Source organism: Anabrus simplex, chromosome 12 (assembly GCF_040414725.1).
Source record: "Anabrus simplex isolate iqAnaSimp1 chromosome 12, ASM4041472v1, whole genome shotgun sequence".
Taxonomy (NCBI): Eukaryota; Metazoa; Arthropoda; class Insecta; order Orthoptera; family Tettigoniidae; genus Anabrus; species Anabrus simplex.
Window position 1 is genome coordinate 43,216,835 of NC_090276.1, and position 27,102 is coordinate 43,243,936.

The window sequence follows — 27,102 nt, forward strand, 5'->3', positions numbered from 1 at the left end:
CTTTTGTCTTTTGTCTTTTGTCTTTTGTCTTTTGTCTTTTGTCTTTTGTCTTTTGTCTTTTGTCTTTTGTCTTTTGTCTTTTGTCTTTTGTCTTTTGTCTTTTGTCTTTTGTCTTTTGTCTTTTGTCTTTTGTCTTTTGTCTTTTGTCTTTTGTCTTTTGTCTTTTGTCTTTTGTCTTTTGTCTTTTGTCTTTTGTCTTTTGTCTTTTGTCTTTTGTCTTTTGTCTTTTGTCTTTTGTCTTTTGTCTTTTGTCTTTTGTCTTTTGTCTTTTGTCTTTTGTCTTTTGTCTTTTGTCTTTTGTCTTTTGTCTTTTGTCTTTTGTCTTTTGTCTTTTGTCTTTTGTCTTTTGTCTTTTGTCTTTTGTCTTTTGTCTTTTGTCTTTTGTCTTTTGTCTTTTGTCTTTTGTCTTTTGTCTTTTGTCTTTTGTCTTTTGTCTTTTGTCTTTTGTCTTTTGTCTTTTGTCTTTTGTCTTTTGTCTTTTGTCTTTTGTCTTTTGTCTTTTGTCTTTTGTCTTTTGTCTTTTGTCTTTTGTCTTTTGTCTTTTGTCTTTTGTCTTTTGTCTTTTGTCTTTTGTCTTTTGTCTTTTGTCTTTTGTCTTTTGTCTTTTGTCTTTTGTCTTTTGTCTTTTGTCTTTTGTCTTTTGTCTTTTGTCTTTTGTCTTTTGTCTTTTGTCTTTTGTCTTTTGTCTTTTGTCTTTTGTCTTTTGTCTTTTGTCTTTTGTCTTTTGTCTTTTGTCTTTTGTCTTTTGTCTTTTGTCTTTTGTCTTTTGTCTTTTGTCTTTTGTCTTTTGTCTTTTGTCTTTTGTCTTTTGTCTTTTGTCTTTTGTCTTTTGTCTTTTGTCTTTTGTCTTTTGTCTTTTGTCTTTTGTCTTTTGTCTTTTGTCTTTTGTCTTTTGTCTTTTGTCTTTTGTCTTTTGTCTTTTGTCTTTTGTCTTTTGTCTTTTGTCTTTTGTCTTTTGTCTTTTGTCTTTTGTCTTTTGTCTTTTGTCTTTTGTCTTTTGTCTTTTGTCTTTTGTCTTTTGTCTTTTGTCTTTTGTCTTTTGTCTTTTGTCTTTTGTCTTTTGTCTTTTGTCTTTTGTCTTTTGTCTTTTGTCTTTTGTCTTTTGTCTTTTGTCTTTTGTCTTTTGTCTTTTGTCTTTTGTCTTTTGTCTTTTGTCTTTTGTCTTTTGTCTTTTGTCTTTTGTCTTTTGTCTTTTGTCTTTTGTCTTTTGTCTTTTGTCTTTTGTCTTTTGTCTTTTGTCTTTTGTCTTTTGTCTTTTGTCTACCGGTTATAAAATGAAATCGAGTGCAATATAATCGTCAAATGTATTTATTTACATATGTATGGTTATACATGATTTTGGTCAAATAAATATTGCAACAACCAAGGAATAATTTTTATTTCATGCCATGTACATACATGAACAATTTCAATGGAATGGTTTACTACATTTGCACAGTATTAATACTCATAACATTGTGCACATACAATGTGGGAAGTGATATTGACAATCCAAATGTCACAAACATTGATTGTAGAATTAAAACCTCCCAAAGTTTGTGAATCATACAATTCACAATACAAGTAAATTTGATGTTCACATATGTAACTATTTTCAAAAACTATATACACACCAGCAACCCACACCACCCTCCACCCTCAAACTATTACTATTCAATTCATTCCACATCCTATCCATACTTCTCATTCTTCCTACTATCATTTGATGTGTTAACCTACTCAAAGTTTTCAGTAATAATAAAGCTGACATCACATCTCCATTTTTGATGAGTACATCAAACAGTTTCCATTACAAGCATAACTGTTGTCTGCAACCATTTTTATAGATGATACAATGCAAATGCATTAACACATCATTCATGTGACATTACATTCATATATTACTCTTTCTGGACATAATCATTCATGACTTTACTTCATTATACAAAAGATGTAGCTAAATCTCACAAATGCAAAATTACAAAAATGATATATCTGTACAGCTATACATTTGGTTGTTCTGCATTGAGTGCATAAAAGAAAATGCATACCTGTTATATAATGTATTTTTAAAACATTCCCCATATAGTGTGTGTGTACTTTTTCAAGGAACCCATTCTCAGTTCATTCCTCTAACATACATAATTTCACATAACATGTTCCTATTCTTTTCAATAACAAAATACATTACTTTTCCCTACACAGCCAACATGTAAGTAGGTATATTTCCTTTTTCAGTATTACATATGTTTTCTTACTCATCAATAAATTCCATATCATACAGTATTGTACATAACTCTTTTTGAAATAAACATTAAGACAAGCAATTCACAAATGATTTATTTCATGAATATTACAGATCCTAAAAACAAATGATCACATGTGCAAAAACTCCTCCCAGTCTCTCCCTTACATTTCCATTAAAAGACAGACACCATTCCTTCCACGTGGTAAATTACAGACATTCCAAGACAAGCAAGTACACCATATATCTTCCTAGGTTTCAGGAAATTCTGCACTTTCCATCACAGCAGTATCAGCACTCATAAACCTGGAATAAAATAAATATATAAAATGTATCTTCTACCAATAACATGAGTAATGCAAACCTCCTGCATGAACTTCACAATAATAAAAGAAAAAATTTCAAAATAAAGACACAGGAACAAAACCTAAAGATAGGATGTGAAAAGTGGCATGGAACAAAAATTTCATGGCTAGATTAAAGGGTAAGGGTGTATTCTGGATGAAGGCAGGTCCAAACCTCCGCAGAGGCATGCCTGACCCGCAGTTTACGTACGGTAGAGTAGCCACGTCAATTCCGCTCCTCCATCCCCTAACCCCCCACAACAGCACGTGGCAACCCATCCAAATCTTCACCACATCTCATGTTGCTTCACTTCAAGAGATCTCACAGGATCCAGTGTTTCAACACAGCTACAGCCATTGCCTCATGGCTAGATTGAAAGAAGGTAATTTCCATACAATAATATTTACATTGTTAGAGAACTGTTAATCAAAGAATGGAAATGAAAGTACTTTCCTGTATCTTGACTCATGTTCACTATGCTACAAGGAAGTTTCATAAATTACAAATATAACATATCAAGAACCTATTCCAATCAGTGTAGATCTCTCACTATAAAATATACAAACATCAAAATGACATTTTACATTCACTCTGCAGGAAAACAATACTGAGTCATCACTGTAATACAAGTGCAAAAAACTATTACTTCACTAACATTACAGGGAATTATTGTGTGGCAAGCCAGATCAACAAGTCAACATAAGAGCTTTAGAAATAAACAAGAAAAATTTGCCAAGAAGAGAATGATCTTAGCTCCAAAGCTAACTTAAGTCATTGTCACCTAACAGCACCTGTATACTTACATTTAGAATTAAGTTAACCTATTAAAACATCACCTGATCCAGAGATAACCAAGGTTCCCAACTACATAACAAATAAAAAACCTGCCATAATCACTTCAGTCTTTCATAACATCTAAATGTTATCAACCCAACAGTTCACCCTTGGATCTAGTATTCATTGCCCATATTTCCAATTTTTAATTCCCTTCAACATAAGTTACTTCCTTTCACTCATCAACATCAAGTGTTACAACAATCACCCAGGTTTGTTTTGCTGATGACTTGGTGTAACATTTCATTATGATTTTATTAATGTACAATAGGTGTTAATTCTACAATGATCCACATTCTCAATATCTTCAGTTTGTTATAAATAACACTCTCCTTCAGCACTGCACATGTATCAAGGTATGGGAAAGTACATTCATTTCCATTATGTGATTAATAGTTCTCTTATAATAAAAATTCTCCTAGGGAAATTACCCTCCTTCAATCTAGCCATTAATTTCTTACATTTCATGCCACTTCTCACATCCTATCCAGTCATCATTCTTCATACTTTCTTCTTTACATTTTACTTGCAAATGGTTTGCATCATTTCCAACTCGTACTGACGTGCAGCAAGCGTGCCTTCCAGCTGAGCTCAAGGTTACAAATTACCGTAATATCTGAAGTTTCGATGATTTTTTTCTTTTTAAAAAAAATTTCATTGCATTACTGACTGGCAGAATTGAATACGATGCATTCGAGGAATTTTGAGAATCGATACATTCAAAACCACGTTCAAGTTCAACATAACCTTCATTAACAGTACAGCGTAGACCAAATTACAATGGAATATTAAGAAAAGGGATTTCACCATCATGTTGGGTGCTTTGTATCGAATGTGCTTTCTTTCATTAGATGAGACAATTAAAAACTACTTGCACTCGATTGTCGTTAGGCTTGGCATTATTGCATTTGTGGCCGTGGTTTGGCTAATCAGACTTGCTGAAATGAAAAAAAGTTTACATGGGAAACTGACAAAGTTTGCCCCGTAAAACTGAATATTAAGTATCGAGATTTTGAACTCGCGTACTGGTAATTAATGTTTGATGCCGGTTGCACGGTCAAACTTGCCCGCCTCTCATACGGAGGGCCTGTGTTCGATTCCTGGCCAATTCAGGCATTTTTACCTGGACATAAGGCCTGGTTCCAGGTCCACCCAGCCTACACGATTACCTTCAATTGAGGACCTATTTAATGATGAGACAGCAACCCCAGCCTAGAGAGCCAGGAATATCGGCCAAGAGGATTCGTCACACTGACCATGCGTCACCTCGTAATCTACAGGCCTTCGGACCGAGCAGCGGTCACTTGGCAGGCAAAGGCCCCTTGGGGCTGTACTTTGTTTTGGTTTAGGAGTGTTTGCAAGATTATAATTATACATACCGTATTTCATTTTTATTGATTCCTGGATTTTCCGTTTTCCCATGTTGTACGTTTTATTCTCCTGGTCCCTCCAAAAATGGCTAATCGAGGTTTCACTGTAACAGGCTCCGAGCTTTCAAAGTTATGCTATCGAAAGAAACAATCACGAAGGTTTCAAATACATTGCTGGCTATATTGCTCTACTTTCACAACATATATTCCTATTTAGGTACAATTCTTCAGGATCTATAAGCAACAAACCACCGATATTGACAAATATACTGTACAATCTCTAATACCACCCGCACTATTTTTTCAAAAAAATTGCTTCCAAAATTGGGTGCAGGTCTTAAAATTTTGGGAAAATTATCTTTCCGAATGCACATAAATCGGGCATCACCGCCGGCGCGGCTTGGCAACAATGCTCTCTCCGCTCTCAGTATATGCTACTTCCGCACTTGGCATTAGTCTCACGCACGTTCTCGGAGTATCAACATGAATTCCACAAAGCATTTGCGATCTTTTACTGCGAGTGAGAAACTAAAAGTAGTTCAGTAAGCCGAAATTATTGGAATTCGGGCCGCCGGTAGGAAATACAATGTTGACGAGTCATGTATTTGCAATTGGAGAAAGAAGAAAAATGTGCTATTAACATGTAGTGGTGATCGTACAGTTTTTCGTGGACTGAGTGTACAGTTTCCAGAAATTGAAAAAAAAAAAATTATAAATATGTCACAAAAAAGGCAGGAATTGGGATATGGTGTCTCAACCAAAATGTGTCAGCTAAAGGCATTAGAGATCGCAAAGGAACTTTAATCGGAAGGGTTTAAGGCAAGCCAAGGATGGGTTTGTAATTTTTATAACAGAAATGGGTTATGTCTCAAATATTATTACAATATTATAAGTCCAATGTATTGTATTGAACAGGTGGACTTATAATATTGTAATCATATTCGAGACATACGTCAACTTCAATACGGAACCAAAATGAGAATAGTTACTTGTAGAAATGGGTTAAGCGTCTTAAGGCATACCTCAATTTCACAGCGTCTTGCTGGTGCTTACGATGAGAAGTTATTGTCGTTTCAGCCTCACATAATTCGGTTGTGGAAGGAAAATGCACATTTGCTTTCCCAAATTGGCAATGTAGATCAGACGCCAGTCTACCTCAAAATGCCAGTGGACAAGACCGTGAATGTTAAGGGTGCAAAAAGTGTTACCATTAGAACAGGTGGTAATGAAAATCAACGGTGTACAGTAATGTTGTGCATTCTCGCCGATGGAACCAAATTGCCGCCGTGCATTGTTCTCAAGCGAAAAACGCTTCCAAAAAATCTACCTGCTGGTGTTATCGTCAGAGCTCAAAACTATGCCTCAATGGACAGTTCACTTGTGGAAGACTGGGTAAAGTGTGTCTGGCAACGTCGCCCTGGTGCATTATTCAGACAAAAGAGCTTGCTTGTTCTTGACAGTTACCGCAGCCACACAACAGACGCTGTGAAGAAACATATCAAGGATGGGAAAACCGACCTAGCAGTCAATCCGGGCAAGATTACGTCTATGCTACAGCCGCTGGATGTCTGCGTGAACCGTCCATTTAAAGCAGCCTTGAAACAGCTCTATACAGAATGGATGGCAGCTGATAATCACACATTGACGCCAACTGGTCGCATTCAGCGCCCGCAAGTTCAGCTGCTGTGTTCCTGGATTTTGACGGCATGGAATTGTATCCCTGGAGACCTCATATGGAAGAGCTTCAGGAAATGTAGCATTTCTAAGGCTATGGATGGCAGCGATGACAACATTTTGTGTGAAGGTGATGGTGATGAAAGTTCCAAAGTTGGTACCGATGATGATGATTATTGAACTCGTTGGATATCGTTCTGGAAATGTTTGTTTACTTTTATTTGTATTTCCTAATCATTTGATGTGTGTTAGTAAAGATTGTAAATAATTTTCATTTAACCTTTTTTTAAATTTTGTTCTCTCCAAAAAAGGGTGCAGGTCTTATTCGAGATTATGCAGTAATAAACGCTGTGTTGTTAGGTATGGATGGATGGCCAGACAATCTTACCTAGCAAGTGTGCACACTAGGTCTTATGGCCATCTGAAATTATCAGCCATTTCCAAATGGCCATGACAGAGAGATACACACTTAGTATCATTTGATTTCTTCACAAAGGAAAAAGCGATTTCTTTTATTTTATGATTCCAAATAAGGGGAGATTACATACAGATGTCATACATACATCTGCCATAACTTTTGCCAATAGCTGTCTCGAGAGACGTTTTCCAAGTATGAACATTTGACGAAACTCGTTCAGTTTTCAAGTAGAGCTGCTGAAATGTGCTCCATCTCCAATCGTCATGGACACACTCTGCTTTATGATTTCCAAAGATTCTCAAAACAATATCACCCAAATGCGATGCTAAGATGGTCTCTTATGCAAGTTGACTGCCTATCGCTTTTCCGGTACGGTACAGTACTTCCTCACATTACCGCAACAACGGGACGTCAACACCAAGATCCCTAAGTATGCCGTAGCCGTCCTTCCATGAGATACAGTTTCTGGAAAAAAACGTGTGTGATCGAGGATTAAGCATTGATGGGACCAAAATTTCTGGACGGCTCATCCAGGACAATGTTTCTTCAAGGAATGGATAATGCAGGATTCGTACGTGATTTAATTAGGATGTTTACGGGACAATGTAATTTGAACGAATATGGAAAAACGTAGTTTCCGGGAACATATAATCGAGGTTCTAGTGTATAAAAATGTTAAAAATACCATTGTTTACATATTATACTCCAGTCGGCGTAATTCTGGTTAATTCCTTCATATGTCCATCCCTCATCTTCCTGCATGTTAGAGTCGGCCTCTATTCGTTTCCGAGAATACGTTTCGCTCCTGCAGTTCCTCTTAAAGTCTGTTGGCTTTGTGAAGATGCCTCTGATGACTCATCAAGCCAATCTTTGCATGAAACATGCAGCCACACAAGTCACATCTAAATATGGGTGGAGAACGTGGTTGGATCTGACGTAGTTTCCGCTTTTCATGTGTTTCACTTCCCTGTCTGCGACGTGCCTGTTCAAAAAGGGAGACGCCTTCTGCAGTAGTTTTGCGCCAGAGAACACTGTTTTGTGCAGTTGTTGCCCAGCTGTTAGCATTTATGCTGGTGCTATTCATAGTCTTCTTAAGCTGGTCTTTATAACGTTTCTAAGGAGCACCTTGAGGCCTTTTGCCATGACCAATCTCACCATAGAGAAGTTCTTTAGGTAGTCTGCTATCATTCATAGGCTGGATGTGGCAAACCCATCTAAGACCATGAGTGTTGATGAAGGCTTCTTTGCTGTTCATGTGCGCCTTGTCAAGAACTGCCAGATTACTTATGTAGTCATCCCATTTTATGTTTAAGATGGAACTAAGTTTCTGCTGATGGAAGCATTCCAGTTTCCTTATGTCACAACAATAAAGTGTCCAGGTTTCACATCCATATATTCTCCAGACCACCTTTTGAACTGACTAAAGCAGAAGTAACATCATTGCCTCTTCACACTCGCCTTTGTTGCCAAATGAACCGGCACGTGATTTTAAGTTGTACTCCAGCACTATAATACAGCACATCTCAAGGATTGTACGTCAAGTGCATTTAAAAGAATTAGGCGCCTAATACTTGAACGTATGCATGTTTGAATCCCATACATTCTTTTAACGGCATACATCTTCACACAATTGATTTACTGACTTACATTTTTAATGTATTAACTACAATTTCACACGTAAAGCATTGCGAACAAATTCTTTTGACATACACAGTAAGCATTATATTCATTAAATTATTATTATTAATATATGTAACATTATTGTATCATTTACCATTCATTATTATTAGGGCAGTAGCAGCCTTTCGGTAGTTGCAAGGGCGGCAGTCTAGATGATTGACTGATACGGCCTTGTAATAATACTCAACATGGCTTAGCTGTGTTGATACTGCTACACGGCTGAAAGCAACGGGAAACTACAGCCGTAACTACCTCCCGAGGACATGCAGCTCTCTCTGTATGAATGATGTACTGATGATGGTTTCCTCCCGGGTAAAATATTCCGGAGGTAAACTAGTCCCCCATTCGGATCTCCGGGTGGGGACTACACGAGAGGGGGCGATCATCAGGAAGATGGATACCGACATTCTGTGAGTCGGAGCGTGGAATGTTAGAAGTTTGAATCGTTGTGGTAGATTAGAGAATCTGAAAAGGGAGATGGATAGGCTAAAGTTAGATTTAGTCGGTATAAGTGAAGTACGTTGGCAGGAAGAACAAGATTCTTGGTCAGGCGACTACCGAATTATCAACACAAAATCAAACAGGGGAAATGCAGGAGTTGGTTTAATAATGAATAAGAAAATAGGGCAGCAGGTAAGCTACTACGACCAGCATAGTGAAAGAATTATTGTCGTCAAGATAGACACCACACCAATGCCCACCACAATAGTGCAGGTCTATATGCCTACTAGTTCAGCGGATGAGGAGGAAATTGAAAGAATATATGAGGAGATAGAAGATTTAATACAATACGTAAAAGGTGACGAGAATCTAATTGTGATGGGAGACTGGAATGCAGTGGTAGGCCAAGGAAGAGAAGGTAGTACAGTAGGAGAATTCGGATTGGGACAAAGGAACGAAAGAGGAAGTCGGCTGGTTGAATTCTGCACTGATCATAATTTAGTCCTTGCCAATACTTGGTTCAAACACCACAAACGACAGCTGTATACGTGGACGAGACCTGGCGACACTGGAAGGTATCAAATACACTTCATTATGATTAGGCAGAGATTCAGAAACCAGGTGTTGGATTGCAAAACTTTCCCAGGAGCAGACGTGGACTCTGACCACAACTTGTTGGTCATGAAATGCCATCTGAAGTTGAAGAAATTGAAGAAAGGAAAGAATGCAAAAAGATGGGATCTAGACAAGTTGAAAGAAAAGAGTGTGAGGGATTGTTTCAAGGAACATGTTGCAAAAGGACTAAATGAAAAGGCTGAAGGAAACACTATAGAGGAAGAGTGGAGAGTCATGAAAAATGAAGTCAGTAGGGCTGCTGAAGAAATGTTAGGAAGGAAGAAAAGATCAACTAAGAATCAGTGGATAACTCAGGAGATACTAGACCTGATTGATGAACGACGAAAATACAAGAATGCTAGAAATTAAGAGGGCAGAAAAGAATACAGGCAATTAAAGAATCAAGTGGATAGAAAGTGTAAGGTAGCTAAGGAAGAATGGCTGAAGGAGAAGTGCAAGGATGTCGAAGGCTGTATGGTCCTGGGAAAGGTAGATGCTGCATACAGGAAAATCAAGGAAACCTTTGGAGAATGGAAATCTAGGTGTATGAATATTAAGAGCTCAGATGGAAAGCCACTTCTAGGGAAAGAAGACAAAGCAGAAAGATGGCAGGAGCATATCCAACAGTTGTATCAAGGTAAAGATGTAGATAATTTTGTTCTGGAACATGAAGAGGCTGTTGATGCTGATGAAATGGGAGACCCAATTTTGAGGTCAGAGTTTGACAGAGCTGTGAGTGACCTAAATAGGAATAAGGCACCTGGAATTGATGACATTCCCTCTGAATTACTGACTGCCTTAGGAGAAACCAGCATGGCAAGGTTATTTCATTTAGTGTGCAAGATGTATGAGACAGGATAAGTCCCATCTGATTTTCGGCAGAATGTTGTTATACCTATTCCCAAGAAAGCCGGTGCTGACAGGTGTGAAAACTACCGCACCATTAGTTTAGTATCTCATGCCTGCAAAATTTTAACACGTATTATTTACAGAAGAATGGAAAAACAAGTTGATGCTGAGTTGGGAGAAGATCAGTTTGGCTTCAGAAGAAATGTAGGAACACGTGAAGCAATCCTGACTTTACGTCTGATCTTAGAGGATCGAATCAAAAAGGACAAGCCCACGTACATGGCATTCGTAGATCTAGAAAAGGCATTCGATAATGTTGATTGGACCAAGCTATTTATGATTCTGAAGATGATAGGGATCAGATACCGAGAACAAAGAATTATCTACAATCTGTATAAAAATCATTCTGCAGTGATAAGAATCGAGGGCTTTGAAAAAGAAGCAGCAATCCAGAAAGGAGTGAGGCAAGGCTGCAGTTTGTCCCCTCTTCTTTTCAATGTTTACATAGAACAGGCAGTAAAGGAAATCAAAGAGAAATTTGGAAAGGGAATCGCAGTCCAAGGAGAGGAAATCAAAACCTTCAGATTTGCCGATGATATTGTTATTCTATCTGAGACTGCAGAAGATCTCGAGAAGTTGCTGAATGGTATGGATGAAGTCTTGGGTAAGGAGTACAAGATGAAAATAAATAAGTCCAAAACAAAAGTAATGGAGTGCAGTCGAAGGAAGGCAGGTGATGTAGGAAATATTAGATTAGGAAATGATGTCTTAAAGGAAGTAGATGAATATTGTTACTTGGGTAGTAAAATAACTAACGATGGCAGAAGTAAGGACGTAAAATGCAGACTAGCACAAGCCAGGAAGAGCTTTCTTAAGAAAAGAAATTTGCTCACTTCAAACATTGATATCGGAATTAGAAAGATGTTTTTGAAGACTTTCGTGTGGAGCGTGGCATTGTATGGAAGTGAAACATGGACAATAACTAGCTCAGAAAGAAAGAGAATAGAAGCTTTTGAAATGTGGTGTTACAGAAGAATGCTGAAGGTGAGATGGATAGATCGAATCACGAATGAAGAGATACTGAATCGAATTGGTGAGAGGAGATCGATTTGGCTAAATTTGACAAGAAGAAGAGAGAGAATGGTAGGACACATCTTAATTAAGGCACCCAGGACTTGTTCAGTTGCTTTTTGAAGGAAGTGTAGGTGGTAAGAACGGTAGGGGTAGACCAAGGTATGAATATGACAAGCAGATTAGAGCAGATGTAGGATGCAATAGTTACGTAGAAATGAAAAGGTTAGCACAGGATAGGGTGGCATGGAAGGCTGCATCAAACCAGTCTATGGACTGATGACTCAAACAACAACATTATTAGTATTATCTAAATATATGGCCTGATTCCTTTCGAATTAATCCATTCCAAGTACTTGAAATGAGCCTGCCGGAGAGGTCTGACACGCTACTCACAAGCGATTGATAACTAAACGAGAGAAGTGATGATTATGTACTCGTACTGGAATGAAACTGACAGGGGAAGTTGGGGATCCAGGCGAAAACCTGTCCCACCTCCCCTTTGTCCAACACAATTTGAATAAATTAATTATTTATTTATTCATTATCGTTCCGGCCATCTATGGACCACGTTTTACAGTCTTTACGTTATTTTTCACCAGTTCTGATTTCACATTCTGCCAGTACTTCTTCATCCTTGCACTGACTTCTTTCTTCTGTGTAAGTTCTCTTCTTCTTCTTCTTCTTCTTCACAAGTTCTTCCCCAGTCTCCTGGAAACCCTTGAACTCCTTCACTTTTTGTCTAAATTTGTTTCTGTCCAGTACGTCCTCTTTTTCTACTCCTATCCTGGCCAGGTCGGTCCTTACTTCCTGAAACCACTTTGGTTCCGTCTTCCTTAGGCTGAAGAAGCTGAAAATCCTTTTTGTCAGTCAGTTGGTGTCCATTCTCTGTAGATGTCCATAAAATTGAAGCCTTCGCTTTTTCATCAATACGACAACTTCCTCTGTCTTCTGGTATAGTTCTTTGTTGGGTCTAAGTCTCCTCTCCCCACCTTTCATTTTCGGGCCCAAGATCGTCCGGAGCATTTTCCTCTTTCTTTCTTTCTTTCTTTCTGATGTTCTCTAGATCTCCCTTTCCAATCATGTCCAATGTTTCTGCTGCGTATAAGCATTCAGGTCTGATGACTGTGTCCAGATGTCTTAATTTGGCTCCCTATGACAAAGCTTTCTTGTTGTAGGTGTCTCTAGTGAGCTGATACACCGTTTCCACTTTTTCTCGCTCGTTCTATCAGAGCTAGCTTCTCTGATCCATTCTCTTGAACTATTTCTCCAAGATACTTGAAGCTCTTTACTCTTTTGACTTTCCCCTCTTTCAACTTTAACATTTGGGGAGCCTCTTTGATGTTGGGTCATAAATTCAGTCTTACTGTATGATATTTGCAGTCCAGTCATTTCTGCTATGCTATGGAGTTGTTCCACTCTTTTCTTTGCTATTTCTATGTCACTGGCAAAGACTGCGATATCATCAGCATATGCCAGGCAGTCTATCCGTATAGCACCTGCCCCTCTTCCAATACGGAATGCTTCTTTGTCTGGGATTCCTTCTTTCCACTTCCTTATCACGTTTTCCAAGACACAGTTAAGGGGATGGACTCTCACCAATTCTCTTTGTCTCACACTAGTCTTGACTTCAAAGGACTCCGATATTTTTATAAAACATATTATTACGTATTATTAATATAATCATGCAGGAGTTTTGAGCATCAGCTTACCTTGTGCCGCAGTAATTAATCTGTATCTCTATCAAGTGGCTGCACACCCAAGTCGGAATCAGAGTTGGTGTCAGCACCTGAGGTATCATCACCGGAGCTGGATCTGTCATTGTTGAGATTGATCACAATCTTGTCGGGAAGACGTTCTATGAGGCCATCAGCTTCCCACAAGCAATTCTCCATCTGTTTCACATGTTCTACATAATTTTGCCATTGTTCCGAAGTCACTTTACGTATTCCCTCTCGCATTAATTGTTCCACTTCCGAGAGCTTGTAACGTTTGTTGTTAGCCACAATGTATCCCTTCACTTGGCTCCACACAAGTTCTATGGGATTTAGCTAGCAGTGATATGGAGGGAGACGTAACACCTCGTGTCCTGCAGCTGCTGCCAGACTGTCAATGTGATAGTTGGCATCATAATTTGCATGAATTTCATTAAGTATTTCCACAAGTTCAAGTTTATTCATAGACGGTTCCCAAGTAATATTTTTCTCTCTGTCAACCAAGCCTGAATAACAGGTTTCGTGGCACTTTTTGTGGGCACACGCTTGATTTTCACCGAGTGATTTGAAGCATTATCTAGGACAATAACTTAATTAGGTGGCATGTTCGGTAATAGTCGCTTCGTGAAATATTCCTCGTATCGCTCACCGTCCATTTCCCCATGATAGTCGCCTGTCTTCTTGCCCACGAATATAAGTTCTGCTCCCTCAATGAACCCACATTCAGTCCCTGCATGAATCAGCAATACACGCCCCCCCCCCCCCCCTTTGCCCGAGGGTGCCTTGCTACCTGTGGTGAGGCCCTCCCTCCATGCCTGTGTAGCTGTCTTAATAGATGTATCAACCCAAACCCTGGACTTAGTGTGACCGGCGTTTGCCCATGTTTCATCTGTGTACACTATGGCTTTTCCTTTGGCCCTTGCTTCGCAAATACTGCATAAATACCTAGGACGCCAAGCAACAATGTCTTCCCTGTCAATTAACAATGATTCCCTCCTTCGCTTTATATACTTAAATCCCATATCTAAAAATAGCCTCCGCATGGTTGTTTTAGAGAACTTTGGAAGTTCCTTGTCCTCATTAACAATTGATACCGCTTTATTTAATGTTGGCAGATCGTTCTCCCTGTACAAGACGTGGATTTTTCTCCTATTGCCGCTCGAATAAAGGTATCACACTTCTGAAGACGAGTTACTTTCCTTTCTGTTCCTCTATGTTCCCGAGGTGTCTCCAACCCTTTTCCGGTTTTATAATTTGCTTTAACCTTGAGCACGGTTGTATATGAAGCTCCCACAGCCTCTGATGTCTGTCTCACTGCTTCATGAACAGTAGTAATTCCGCCGTCAATAGTTTTCCCTCGGAAATGCTTATAAACAGACAGATTCTTGTTTCTCTCGCCGGACGTAAAAATCTTGCGTTTCTTCAACTGATAACAGTCTGGTGAATTTCCAATAACCAATAAGAACAAACCTACAAACGTCCAAGAGACTACAAGAATTATGAATTAGCACACAATATGCACATGCACTCTTTTCGTAAAAGTGAAGCACACTGATAAATTCTCTCACTGCTGTTTTAAACAGACTACAATTTGAACTGCACCCACGTGTTCAAGACGTCCACTAAGTAAGCATGGCAGCTCCGCACTGCCCGTCACCCGAGCCATCCCCTGGTCCACACACTCACTTCCGCTTTAGTCTGCTCAAAAGCTGGTCCAGAGAATAGTAATGCTATGACTACAGCTCAGTACACCATTAGCTTTGTATATAATTTTAGATCCTTATTAAATAATACTCAGTGGGAGAGGCGGCCATAAGCTGCATGGGCACAGCGTATATATATTCCTTCCTACGTAGAGGCAAAAGATAACACTGATCCTTTTTGATAGGTGTGTGTGTGTGTGTGTGTGTGTGTGTTTTTTTCTTGTTCTTTTACATTTGAGACCTGTTCACATCCTCTTCAACTGCAACGTCTGGCTTGAGCCCGTGTTGTGTAATGTTTCAAAACGCTACTGCTGTACAATTCATGTTCGCCATTTCATGCGATATGAGTATGTTTCATACCTTATGTGTTTGGTTTTTGTGGCAAACTGGGAGAGCCTTGCCTATGTAGCGGCCACTCACATAATCTGATCCGTACTCTGGGATCAAGTTCATAAGCCATCGACTGACTCTTACCATGCTGTTACGGTCATTATCGTAACGTGCCTTGATACTACATTTTATTCTGCTTTGCACATTTGGTCTCTATGTGTATATGTGCGTTGTGCAATTGTCGGATCGGTGTTATTTTTCGGTGCCTTATGATTGTTTGCATTCAGCTTTATTATTACTATTATTTGATTATCTTATCAATGTTCCTGGCTTGCTCAGCCATTTTATTTACCTACTAGCAGTTACCCGTGGCTTCGCTCGCATGGATTTCGTCATCTGATTAAAGTAATTGTCCCTCGGTACTGTACTAAGACATTATCTAAAAACCCCTAAAGTATAAAAACTCGCCGAAGAATTGAGTTTCATTCACCCCGGAAAGTCTTTGTAAACCACGTTCTTTCTATTGCCTTTTGAGGCTAAGATGCGACTTAGAACTGTAGGTGTGAGAAAAAGTCTTCTCTCAAGTCGTAAAAAAAGTTCATTTTTAAAGGAGATTCCTAATAACAATTTTCACGTTTATAACATCTTCAGTTTTTGAGATGCAAGTATCCTCGTAAAAAATAATACATCTAACGTCTCAATTATTCCCACCTATGTGGATTTTCCAAAAACAAAAGAATTGTGTTTCTTTTTAAAGGAGATTCCAAATGCCAATTTTCACGTCTGCAACACCTTTAATTTTTGAAATATAAATATTCTCATACAAAGAATTCAACTAATTTTTCAATTCTTTCACCCCCTTAAGTGGGTTTTCCAAAAACAAAAAATAAGTATTTCTTTAGTTTTAAAGGAGTCTTCAAATACCAATTTTCACATCTGTAATATCTTCAGATTTTGAGATATCAGCATCCTAATAAAACGAATTCCATTCCCTTTTCAGTATTTTTACCCCCGCCCCTTCTCTTAAGAATACTTCCAGAAACAAAAAATATGGGTTTCTTTATTTTTAAAAGAGATTAAAAATACCAATTTTCACGCCTGTAACATCTTCAGTTTTTAATATATAAGTATCCTCGTAAAAAGTATTTAACCTCTTTTCACCGCACCCTCTTTAAAAGGAATTTTCAAAAACAAAATTATATGTGTTTCCTTATTTGTAAAGGAGATTCCAAATACTAATGTTCACGTCTTTAAACTGTTAAGTTTTTGAGACATAGATACTCATTCTAAAAATTCGCTCCCCTGTTCACACCCTCAGCGGCGGACTATCCAACAAACTTTCATTTCTTTATGTCCAGTAATTTTGGCTCGGCGATGATGAATAATGACCGTCATTTCATATACTGTACTATCCCGCCCGTACGTGTACCTTACCCTACAATTTTCTTTCCCAAACAGTAAGTCATATGTTTACCGTACCGATTGGGAACGAACTTTGACTTCAACGGCATTCAGAGTGTCACAGTTCATCTCAGCTAACCCCAAAGACTATGAATTCGTCACTAATATGGTTCATTTTCGTATTTTTAAGTTTGCGACATTTTTTCACCTTCTCACCCCCTGTGTTATGGGGACAGAAGTTTTAAGAAACACATCATTATCTTCACATACTGTTGGGTAGGCAACCCGCTGATCAGACTTGTCTTGCTGTTTGCTTTTCTTCGCCTATTTTTAATTTTTCACCCCTTAGTGCCGAACTACCAATCAGATTTCGTTCAAAGCACTTCATAATCCCTCTCAGATGTAATAAGAACAAACTGAAAATTTCAGCAAAATCGGTCCAATAGTTTTTGAGTCTATTAGCTTCAAATATACCAACATCCAATTTTATATATAAGATTTTGGGATCTCAATTCCTATTCAACTTATCTTTGACTCATGTTTATTTCGCTTTGGTAACAATGGCAACACACTTTCATCCTCCTTATAACCTCCTGATGTTCTATAATTATTCTCGTCTGCCCACTTTTCTTCTACTATAATTTCTGAGAGATTCTGACTCTTTGGTAATTGTTCCATGCTATTTTTCAGAAGGTTTGATGGGTTGTAGAATTACTTTTTGTTTTATCAAGAGTGGCGACAACATTTCTCTCTTCTGTAAAAGCTGCTATATGATCTAATTGATGCTTCGTTCTAATGAAACATGTTTTGCAATAAACCTCATGTACCACTGTCTGGTATTAACTGAATATGACACATTAACAAACACAACATGCATACCTTTCATGGTGTACCTTGGCAAGTGGACGCTGACTCCTGGTGACTGCATATCGACAGCCTCCAGATGTTTCCATCTTCAACCATATACTTCAGCGACACGTTCATGTTGGATTTGATGTAGTCTACCCATGTCAATGCTGGCAGCCCTCGTCTCCTGTAGGTACCGCGCCTACAAAAATAGCGTACAATTCTAAAGCATATGACACATACCATTCTTCAGATGTTTTAATAGGTCTAATTCTCATTAATTTCCTCATTGTAATGTTAGGTATGTTACACTTTCTCCCAAATTTCATTGTGTTTTTAGTCCATACAAAATGACCACCCGTTTCTTACGAACAACATGCCACAAAAACACAGCAATAAATACAAATAATACATACAAACATTAATAATGGTATGGCCCCAGCTACCTTGTGCAAGTATTGACACCATCTCGCTGTCTGTTCATCTATTTCGACGTTCCATTTCACTCTAGGCCTACTAGATGGCCAAGTAAACCGAATCTCTCTTGGGCGTCTGCAGCTCTCTTTTAATTATTGTCCGGTTAACACCAAATGTGTCACCAGAGATCGTTCGCATGCCGACATTGTATGACACGGAATGAGTACTGGACTTTTCCTCTCTTCAAAAAACCAACTACTTCTGCCGGGTTTGAACCAACTGGGATTCAGAGGCCATCAATACTGCTGGTCCACATAGGGAGCTAACTAATAACAATAATGAAATCATACAAATAGAACAAATACCAATGTTATGACAAAGCAAAACACATGCCTATGTAAGACTACACTGCCATTACTTCCAGAATTTCAGACCAAGTTTTAGGAAGATTCCTCCTATTTCATTTTTGCATATAGTATTGATTTTATGTCCCACCAACTATTTCTTATGGTTTTTGGAGACACCGAGGTGTCAATTTTGTCCCACATGAGTCATTTAAGGTGCCACTAAATCTATAGGCACAAGGCTGAAATACTTGAGCACCTTTACATACCACTGGACTGAGCCAGGATTAAACCTGCCCAGTTGCGCTCAAAAGGCTACTTAGCTTCATCAGACGAAAATTTAGGATCGACCAGGACTCAAAACTCAGACGTGAGGGATGGATGTCAGCAGCTAAGACACTGACCTAACAACGCTGCCCCTGCCACCATTTTCACGCTTCATATCCTAATAAATGAATAGGAAGGGGAGGACACGTTCACTAGGCCGCCTGATCACCCAATCTTAAACCATTCTTCCTGTCGGGTCATTTAAAGCACAGAAGCCTGAAAATTCTTGCTACAGGAAACTCATTTCCAGAGAATGCACGACATGTAACCCAACTCAACACACAACATGCATACCTTTCATGGTGTACGAGTGGAAGTGACTTTCTTTCCAACATTAACACTTCAAAACAGGACGAAAGGGAAAATCCTTCAAAGGTACAGAGTAAATAATAGACCCATCAGTATAGCACTATTATATCCTAATTTAATAATACTCCCTCAGGGAGTTAACACATGAAAAACCATCATTCCTCCAAAATCATTTCACTTACAAACTTGAAATTCCACATCAGGGTTACTGATTTATGTCCAAAAAGACATTTGGGAAATGCTTCAAAGGAAAGCAACGGGAAACTACCTCACTCCTCATTTCCCTAGTACGCCTCTTCAGTGATGCCTAGGCTATTTATGACAGCTGTTGGCGGAGCTGCAGAGGATCAAATCAGCCTTCGGTCTGAATACCCTACACACCACTATCATCAAATTTAATCAGGGTCAGCTTCAAAAACCAGTTTCACGTACCAGGTGGACAAATTGTCTTATACCCTAAGGAGTTTGAATGGAGTGTTAGGACAGGTAAAAATACTAAGTTTTAGAAAAATCTCTTTTCATACTCAAACTTAAAATTTCTCTCTCTCAGGGAACTGAAGCCGGAAAGACAAATTATTAGTAAACAAACTAAAAGCAATAAGTACATAAAATTTCAACTTTGTTCAGAGAAATGTCCAAGAAATGAATATTCCATTTTTGCAGGTTATTAACGCCCGTTCTTAGTGAGCACTTAACCATCGTGCGAAATTTGATTTTCCAACATTGCAGGATCTCGCAGATACAGGAAGTCACTTTTATATACTGTGTATAGAATAGATGTTCTGTTTGACCTGTGACGCGGCATGATCTTTTCAATGATTTTGTACCTAATGGGGGCTGTACTCCTGTTTGTTTTTTGTTTTTGTTTTTTGCAATTGATTCTCCCTCTTCTTTGGTCATGACAGATAACGGTGGTTTACTGCAAATTTCATTAAAAGTCACGTGGTGATAAATCCAAAAGGGAACATTTTTGGAGGTGGATGAATACTTCCGTTCCACTTCTTATGGTCCTACATATTCTCTTGCAACATTTTAAAAATATTCCACTCCTAAAGGTTTGAAATGGTGCTTATCTCCGAGCCAAGGCATGACATGCCTGAGTGTCCCTTCTTCTTTCATTATCAAAATCTACATTAGGGGAGATTACACACAGACGCCTGTCATAATTATCCAACAGCTGTGACAGGAGTCTGCAGAGACTAACCTATCACAACACTGGAGTTTTCTTTCAACAATCACACATAAAATAAATGAAATTTGAATAACCTTACCTTTCAACTTTCTGACTTGGTTCACTAACATGGCTGGTTGTCTAATCTTCATCTTACTACCACCGATGATGAGGTGCTGTCAAGTGGATGTCTACTCCTGGAGACTGCACTCCAGATGTTTCGGTCTTCAGCCATATACTTCAGTGACACGTTCATGTTCGATTTCGTGGAGCCTATCTCAATACTGGCCGCCCGCGTGCCCTGTAGGTGCCGCGCCTATAAAAATAAATTAAAATCATGAAGTATATGACCCATACCATTCTTCAGATATTATATTAGGCCGCAGTCTAATATTTCCTTGTCCTTCCCTCATCGTCCTATATACATTACACCTCAATCACTCCTCATACATCATGTTACACTTTCTCTAGGATTTCTTCATGTTTTCAGCATGGAAAAACCTGTGGGTTCAATGACCACCTGTTTTTTTTTTTTAACGAACTACTTCCCATTACCAATTACACTTTTCACGGCCACCGCAATAACAACCTTTAGATTCTTTTATTTGGTGTATGGTATAACAGTGAAGAAAAAGAAGTATACATACAAACTCCTATCAATACAAATATTATCTAATAATGATAATCGTATAGCCTCAGATACATGTGCAAGCATTTACATTTGACGCCATCCGGCTGTCTGCTCGTCACTTTGGGCATTCCGTTTTACTCTTGGCCTCCTACATGGTGGAATAAACCGAATCTCCCTTGGGCATCTATGGCTAAGTATTAATTTCGTTGGGTGAACATCAAAAGTGTCACAAAAGACGTCAACATCGTACGACATGGAATGTCCTATCAACATTTTCCCATCCTTCAAAAATCTGACTGCCAGGTTTGAACTGACTACCTTGGGATCTGGAGGCTGATATTCTTCCACTAATCCACAGACGGAGCTAAGTATACATACCAGGAAAGGGCAGAGCTCACACTGATTCAACATTTGATAAGATAATCAGCTATGTGGGAAACGAGATGGAAAGGAACGTGATTGTAGCAGGTGATTTCCATTTTCCCAATTGTCAATTGGGAAGGTAATGCGAATGACAGGGAGCATAACCAACAAATGGCAGATAAGTTAATATGGAAAGGACAGCTGATTCAAAAAAGTGATGGAAGGAAATAGAGGGGAAAATATACTGGAAGTAGTGCTGAAAAAAAAACCACGAACTCCATAGAGAAACGGAAGTAATATATGGTATTAGTCATCACGAAGTAGTTTTTGTCATAGTTACAAAAAAATGTAATAGAAAGGAAAGTCTTCAAAGTAGGACTATTAGGCAGTAATTACCATATGGTTCATAAAACAGAAATGGGGTTTTTAAGAAGGAACTATGATTGTGGGAAAATGGTAAATAAAAAAGTAAACAGACTGTGGGATGGGTTTAAAACAATTGAATGAGGTTTGTACCATCATCATCATCGTCATCTTTACGTCGCACTGACACAGATAAGTCTTACGGCGACGGTGAGATAGAAAAGGGTTACAAGTGGAAAGGAAGTGACCATAGCCCTAATTAAGGTACAGCCCCAGCATATGCCTGGTGTAAACATGTGAAGACACCGAAAACAATCTCCCGGGCTGCCGACAGTGGGACTCGAACCCACTATCTCTCGGATGCAAGCTCACGGCAAACTCGCCCTATGGTTTGTACCTTAAAAGATAGTAAGGAATGGTAAGACCCCTATGTTATAACAAAGATATAAAGAGCACTCGCTTAAGTGCGGCCAGTATCCAGTATTACATGTAAACAATCTCATGATTAGACCAGTATTGAATTTGCTATAATATGCTTACAATATTGTGATTTTTTTATATACCACCTTTTCAATACAATTGGTTTCATGTTGTTAGATCATAATGCTACAACACTGTTTTATAGGGACATGTTTCGCTTGAACAGTCACCGTAATATAACAAAGTCCACAAGGTATCGTAGTAGCAGTCAAAGGGACGCACCATCATTCAAATATTATGAAAGAAACAAATCAACTCCTCAAGATTTTGGATTGACATCCCTTTTGACTAAATACCTCATAAATACAAACTACTACCAACGGAAAATCTGATCGTAAAAACAAGACTACTTCGATGAAACTAACTATGAATGAATACTGATCTGCATTTAGGGCAGTCGCCCAGGTGGCAGATTCCCTATCTGTTGCTTTCCTAGCCTTTTCCTAAATGATTTCAAAGAAATTGGAAATTTATTGAACATCTCCCTTGGTAAGATATTCTAATCCCTAACTCCCCTTCCTATAAATGAATATTAGCCCCAGTTTGTCCTCTTGAATTCCAACTTTATCTTCATATTGTGATCTTTCCTATTTTTATAAACACCACTCAAACTTATTCGTCTACTAATGTCATTTCACACCATCTCTCTGCTGACAGCTTGGAACATACCACTTAGTCGAGCAGCTCTTCTTCTTTCTCTCAATTCTTCCCAACACAAATTTTGCAACATTTTTGTAACGCTACTCTTTTGTCGGAAATCACCCAGAACAAATCGAGCTGCTTTTCTTTGGATTTTTTCCAGTTCTTGAATCACGTAATTCTGGTGAATGTCCCATACACTGCAACCATACTCTAGTTGGGAGTCTTACCAGAGACTTGCATGCCCTCTCCTTTACATCCTTACAACCACCCCTAAACACCCTCAAAACCATGTGCAGAAATCTGTACCGTTTATTTACAATCCCATTTTTGTGATTATCCCAATGAAGATCTTTCCGTATATTAACACCTAGATACCTACAATGATCCCCAAAAGGAACTTTCACTCCATCAACGCAGTAATTGAAACTGAGAGGACTTTTCCTATTTGTGAAACTCACAACCCGACTTTTAACCCCGTTTGTTAACATACCATTGCCTGCTGTCCATCTCACAACATTTTCGAGGTCACGTTCCAGTTGTTCACAATCTTGTAACTTATTTATCACTCTATAGAGAATAACATCATCCGCAAAAAGCCTTACCTCCGATTCCACTCCTTTACATAAGAAAACAAAGGTCCGATAATACTGCTTTGAGGAATTCCCCTCTTAATTATTACAGGGTCAGATAAAGCTTCACCTACTCTAATTCTCTGAGATCTATTTTCTAGAAATATAGCAACCCATTTGGTCACTCTTTTATCTAGTCCAATTGCACTCATTTTTGCCAGTAGTCTTCCATGATCCACCCTATCAAATGCTTTAGACAGGTCAACCGTGATACAGTCCATTTGACCTCCAGAATCCAAGATATCTGCTATATCTTGCTGGAATCCTACAAGTTGAGCTTCAGTGGAATGACCTTTCCTAAAACCAAAATGCCTTCTATCAAACCAGTTATTAATTTCACAAACACGTCTAATATAATCAGAAAGAATGCCTTCCCAAAGCTTACATACAATGCATGTCAAACTCACTGGCCTGTAATTTTCAGCTTTATGTCTATCACCCTTTCCTTTATACACAGGGGCTACAATAGCAACTCTCCATTCATCTAGTATAGCTCCTCCGACCAAACAATAATCAAATAAGTACTTCAGATATGGTACTACAGTATATCCCAACCCATTGTCTTTAGTATATCCCCAGAAATCTGATCAATTCCACCCGCTTTTCTAGTTTTCAACTTTTGTATCTTACTGTAAATGTCATTGTTATCATATGTAAATTTTATTACTTCCTTGGCCTTAGTCTCCTCCTCTATCTCGACACTATCCTTGTAACCAACAATCTTTACATACTGCTGACTGAATACTTCTGCCTTTTGAAGATCCTCACATACACACTCCCCCTGTTCATTAATTATTCCTGGAATGTCCTTCTTGGAACCTGTTTCTGCCTTAAAATACCTACACATACCCTTCCATTTTTCACTAAAATTTGTATGACTGCCAATTATGCTTGCCATCATGTTATCCTTAGCTGCCTTCTTTGCTAGATTCAATTTTCTAGTAAGTTCCTTCAATTTCTCCTTACTTCCACAGCCATTTCTAACCATTTCTTTCCAGTCTGCACCTCCTTCTTAGTCTCTATTTCTCTATTATAATAAGGTGGGTCTTTACCATTCCTTACCGCCTTAAAGGTACAAACCTGTTTTTGCATTCCTCAACAATTTCTTTAAACCCATCCCAGAGTCTGTTTACATTTGTATTTACCGTTTTCCACCGATCATAGTTACTTTTTAGAAACTGCCTCATGGCTGCTTTATCAGCCATATGGTACTGCCTAATAGTCCTACTTTTAAGACCTTCCTTTCTATCGCATTTTTTTTTTAACTACCACAAAAACAGCTTCATGATCACTAATACCATCTATTACTTCAGTTTCCCTATAGAGCTCATCTGGTTTTATCAGCACCACATCCAGGATATTTTTCCCCTCTGGTTGGTTCCATCACTTTCTGAATCAGCTGTCCTTCCCATATTAACTTATTTGCCATTTTTTGGTCATGCTTCCTGTCGTTCGCATTTCGTTCCCAATTGACATCTGGCAAATTCAGATCTCCCACTACAATCACATTTCTTTCCATGTCGTTTCCCACATAGCTGACTATCCTATCAAATAATTCCGAATCCGCGTCAGTGCTACCCTTTCCCGATCTGTACACTCCAAATATATCAAGTTGCCTATTATCTTTAGAAATGAGCCTTACACCTAGAATTTCGTGTGTCTCATCTTTAACTTTTTCGTAGCTTACAAATTCTTCCTTCACCAGAATGAACACTCCCCCTCCCACCATTCCTATCCTATCTCTACGATACACACTCCAGAGCAGTGAGAAAATTTCTGCATCCATTATATCATTTCTCAGCCATGATTCAACTCCTATTACAATATCTGGTAAATATATATATATATATATATATATATATATATATATATATATATATATTAAATTACTTAATTCTATTCCTTTCTTTACAATACTTCTACAGTTCAACACTAACAATTTTATGTCATCCCTACTTGATTCCCAGTTCCCTGTTCCCTTATCACTGCTCCCTAGGCCATCCCGTTTCCCTGAATGTACCTCCCTATTACCCTTCCAAACAAATTTCCTAACTTATACATACCACTGCGGTTTAAATGAAGGCCATCTGAGTGCAGATCCCTATCTCCTACCCACCCATTAGCATCTAGAAATTTCAGTCCCAGTTTCCCCACATACCCACTCCATAGTCTCATTTAAATCCCCAATCACCTTCCAGTCAGTATCCCTCCTACACAGTATTCCACTAATAACAATCTCCGCTTTCTTAAACTTCACCCGTGCTGCATTTACCAGATCCCACACATCTCCAACTATGTTGGTACTTATATCAGCTTGCCTTACATTGTTGGTACCAATGTAAAACACTACCACCTTCTCCTTCCCCTCCTCCCTTTCTTCTACTTTCCTCAACATCTGCTTCAACCTAATTCCTGGGTAACATTCTACCCTGGTTCCCTTTCCTCCACACACTTTCCCCACGTGTCTAACGATGGAATCCCCATGACCAGAGCCTCAACCCTACCCACCTCATTTGATCCCCTCCCCTCCTGGTCAGCCCTGTCTTTCCTGATAGCTGCAGAAGCTACTTCCTCCTCCTTTTCCTCCTTCCCATGACCCTGTTCCACCTGTCTTTTCCTATCCTCTACTCTACATTTCCCTTTCCTACCTTTTCCCTTCCTCCTACTTCCACACATCTCAGCAATTTTTTTTTTTTTTTTTTTTGCTAGCAGCTTTACGTCGCACCGACACAGATAGGTCTTATGGCGACGATGGGATAGGAAAGGCCTAGGAGTTGGAAGGAAGTGGCCGTGGCCTTAATTAAGGTACAGCCCCAGCATTTGCCTGGTGTGAAAATGGGAAACCACGGAAAACCATCTTCAGGGCTGCCGATAGTGGGATTCGAACTTACTATCTCCCGATGCAAGCTCACAGCCGCGCGCCTCTACGCGCACGGCCAACCTGCCCGGTCATCTCAGCAACAGTAGTATTTGATTAGTTGTGACAAATTTGTGCTTAATTATAATTCTAACAATAAAGTAATAAAATATATAAACACAGGAATTTATGAACATATTAATAGTTTAACAATATGAATGACTATACTAAAATTAGAATAACCATTAATTCTAAAGATATTGACATCCAAAACACAGTGTCTTCAAATGTTGAAAATTTGGCTAAAATTGTTTTCTCAAAGTTCTAGTTTATTAAAAACAATTGTAATTTCACTTCTATGTTAAAACATGAGTCGTAATTATAGTTAAAAGTTATTGGTATCTTAAGAAAAAAATCTTGGATCCGTTTGAAATTCAGCTTCTTGTTTTGAGGCTTGCTACTGTAATTTGAGATGATTATATAGGCTGAGGATGCTTGAAATTCAAGCAAAACATGTCCCTATGAAACAGTGTTGTAGCATTATGATCTAACAACATAAAACCAATTGTATTGAAAAGGTGGGATATTAAAAAAAAATCACAATATTGTAAGCAGTATCCAGTAATCGGGAGATAGTGGGTTTGAGCCCCACTGTCGGCAGCCCTGAATATGGTTTTCCGTGGTTTCCCATTTTCACACCAGGCAAATGCCGGGGCTGTACCTTAATTAAGGCCACAGCCGCTTCCTTTCAATTCCTAGGCCTTTCCTGTCCCATCATCGCCATAAGACCTATCTGTGTCGGTGCGACGTAAAGCAACTAGCAAAAAGAAAGAAAAAAGACTAAGGAGGTGCAGGTTGGAAAGAAATAGAAATAGCTGTGGAAGTAAGGAGAAATTGAAGGAACTTACTAGGAAATTGAATCTAGCAAAGAAGTCAGCTAAAGGATAACATGATGGCAAGCAAAATTGGCAGTCACACAATTTTTAGTGAAAAATGGAAGGGTATGTATACGTACTTAAGGACAGAAACATGTTACTAGGACATTCCAGGAAT

The 27,102-nt window shown here is 38.7% G+C and overlaps 1 long non-coding RNA gene across 1 annotated transcript in view; it reads right to left on the minus strand.

The window, feature by feature from the left end:
- Positions 1-1,331: 1,331 nt before the first annotated feature.
- LOC136884220 (uncharacterized) overlaps positions 1,332-27,102 on the minus strand; it is a 31,772-nt gene continuing 6,001 nt past the window's right edge. Inside the window, exons 2-3 of the long non-coding RNA XR_011018866.1 lie at positions 17,550-17,718; positions 1,332-2,530 (exon numbers count right to left, since the gene is read on the minus strand). This is a non-coding gene — a long non-coding RNA (uncharacterized lncRNA). The remainder of the gene's footprint in view (positions 2,531-17,549; positions 17,719-27,102) is intronic.